Below are 3028 nucleotides of genomic sequence, written 5' to 3'. Positions count from 1 at the left end.
CATGAGAACTCGTACAGGAGAGAAGCAAGGGAAACCCACAGTAGGGGAGCCATGAAGAAAAAACAATAATGTTTTAACTAGGAAGGTTTAAGTATTGTAAAAAAAAAAAAAACATTTTCCCTTGTTTTATTTTAAAAATAACATAATAAAGACCCTAAAATGGTCTGTCAGTTGGTAAAATGAAGTGGGTTTCTAAAACACTTCACTGCTAACAAGCTGTGTGGAGATTCTGCTTTTACTTTCCAGCAGAACTTGGATCATTTCCACTCTACTAAAGGTACCTAAAGCTGCTTATCCCTAAATATCTGTTTCTGTGTTTGATCAACCAGCAAATTCCCTGACCTGAACCCAATAAAAATTCTATGAAGTGTTTTTAAAGAGGAAGATGACACGGCAGAGCCAACAATGAAGATGAGCTGAAGTCAGCTATCAAATCAACCTGAGCTTTCATTCCATGTACACAGAGCCACAGGCTGATGGCCTCCATACCACATTGATGCAGTCATTCAATGAAAAGGAGGAACAAGTGATTATTGAATGGAGACAAAATAACAGTTTTCTGAATCTGACATGTGCGGAAAACATTCTTCTGATTGAATATTCTCATTTTCTATTTTTAGGTTTTCTATCAGCCACTATGATCACATTGCTCAAAATAAAGGAATAAGTAAATAATTCTATACATCATGAGTTTCACTTATTGGATGGATTGACAAAAGTAATACATTTTTAAACTTTGCTTTTTCTAGGTACGCATGTAGATATAAATGTGTTGTTTTGATTTATTAAATATATTAGATTAAAATTGTAAAGACATTATGAATAAGTTCAATTTTTGTTGGTTACATTTGTATTGTAAGTTTTTGTACTTTTATTGTATTGTTTAAAAGTGTTTAAGTGAACCATTGTGGTTTGAGTTTATGCTGAGACAATCTTGTCTATCTGTGTTACCATGACAACACATGAATTATTTCAATGCATCTCTAATTCTAACACTTTTTTATGTGATTTTTGAACATGTCAATATTGTTTTTTAATATAAAATAATCACTGTTAATATGTTGTTGAGTCATGTTAATAATTAACCATTTTGTGAAGAAGAGATTTTCCTAAAATTGTTTAAGGAAGAGTCTGTGTGTTGTTGTGATTCCTGTTTTGTATCAGAGATTAGAAGTGCTTCTGTGTTCTTTAGTTCTCAGTGTTCTGTCTCAATCTTTCCTGTGAAGAATAAAGTGGACGTGAACATCAGTCAGAAGTGTGGAGTCTTTCCCACAGTGTGGCTTTCTGCTGTTTGTTGGTTCTCTGCAGGTAAAATACACATATTAGCTAAAACTGAACAAGTTTCAGATCAAACTAAATCCCTTTTAAACCAATAGAATTCGAGTATGAAGGGTTACTTTACTGATGACTTTGGCTCCTTTTTCTATGATTTTGAAGTCTGCTTCAGAAAATGTTCTCTCCACAAACAAATCCACTAAAAACCCAATTCCACACTGACAGACGTGCAGTCAAATCCCATGATGCAGTAGTTTGGATCTCCTCACTGCCACAGGTAGGATCCATCTTTGGTAGTGGTCCATGTTCCAGCAGGTCCAAAGAAACACAAATGAAGAAATCTTCTCTTTCTTTTTAAGTCTGTTCAGGGTGTGGAGGTTCTTTTACAACAACTCTTCAGATCACTTCAGTTCCATCCGATGGAGAGAAGAAGCCTTTTGGTTCAGTTAGGTTGAATCCATGGCTCCAATGCTGCAGATGATTGACTTTAACACTCTTCTCCTTCAAAAACGCCAGAGATCTTCATGCAGCTTCAACAGGAACAGAGGGACCAAGTTCACATCATCCAGGATTTTTTCTACAAGCAGAATGTTGCTTTTTCTCTGAGATTCTGTAAATCCACGTTTCCACCACTCATTCATCTACAACTCCTTCATTTATGATCATCTGTTTGTCTCCATCTTCAGTCTTTCTTTAGACATCATCATCTTTATGATCAACCTGAAGGACTCAATCATGGACTATTCCTTCAACTTTTTATATTCATCTCAACGTTTTTATTTGCACCTCAAAATGGAAAAAAAAAATACAGCCTAAATTCATTATATTTAAAAAATCTACAATACAATTATCTCAATGTTTTAAGATATAAAATGTAAATGTGTTTCATGTTTTCTTTATGTTTCCTTCATTTCACCCGAATCTTCTTTGTCATTTTGATTTGGTTGTTTCTATGAAAAGGTTCTGGGTGGAGGCTTTTATTTTGAAGGACGCCGATACTTCCTGTTTCTTTGCGGCATTCTCCTCAGTCTCTCGAGGACTGCCGAGATGAGGTAAGCAGCAGGCGTTGCTGCGGCTNCAGTTTGATTTGGTTGTTTCTATGAAAAGGTTCTGGGTGGAGGCTTTTATTTTGAAGGACGCCGCTTCTTCCTGTTTCTTTGCGGCATTCTCCTCAGTCTCTCGAGGACTGCCGAGATGAGGTAAGCAGCAGGCGTTGCTGTGGCTAGTTGGAGTAAAAAACTCCACATGAAGCGTTAAATAAAGCTAGAAATCAAAGTGATTTAGTTCAAACTTTCCCCACAGCGTTTCTATTGTTGTTAACGGAGAGAAATCTGTTTAGAAGAGTCAACGCAGAGAAACATGCTAGTGCTAGCAGAAGGACTCCAGCTAGCATGATGCTCTGACACGATTTTTTAAAAAAATCTTTATTTACAATTGTTATGGCAAACATGTTTTTATTAACAATGAGTTCAATGACAGTTGACTTAATAAAAACTACAAGAGAATAAAATAAGAGAGAAAAGACAAAACACACACAATGTCTATTTCTGAGGTCTCAGAGTAATTTACATTTTTCAAAACTTTTCATTAGTGATAGTGCATTTTTACTTTGCATACATTTGAAGGATTTTGTATCATTTTCTTGTAGTTGTTTCTTAAACACTATGAAGACAGATTTAACTTGTTTTCATTTTGAAGAATGAATGAGATTTTGAAAGCAATAACAAATGATTTATAATGTAGTCCATTTGTG

The 3028-nt window shown here is 35.2% G+C and overlaps 1 long non-coding RNA gene across 1 annotated transcript in view; it reads left to right on the top strand.

Annotated features, from left to right (window-relative positions):
• LOC118598307 overlaps positions 1 to 1248 on the top strand; it is a 2484-nt gene extending 1236 nt beyond the window's left edge. Inside the window, exon 2 of the long non-coding RNA XR_004947438.1 lies at positions 86 to 1248. This is a non-coding gene — a long non-coding RNA (uncharacterized LOC118598307). The remainder of the gene's footprint in view (positions 1 to 85) is intronic.
• The last annotated feature ends 1780 nt before the right edge of the window (positions 1249 to 3028 follow it).

Source organism: Oryzias melastigma, unplaced genomic scaffold, assembly GCF_002922805.2.
Source record: "Oryzias melastigma strain HK-1 unplaced genomic scaffold, ASM292280v2 sc00316, whole genome shotgun sequence".
Classification (NCBI taxonomy): domain Eukaryota; kingdom Metazoa; phylum Chordata; class Actinopteri; order Beloniformes; family Adrianichthyidae; genus Oryzias; species Oryzias melastigma.
The sequence above is the reverse complement of the archived record's forward strand: the minus strand, read 5'-3'. Positions and strand labels throughout refer to the sequence as shown.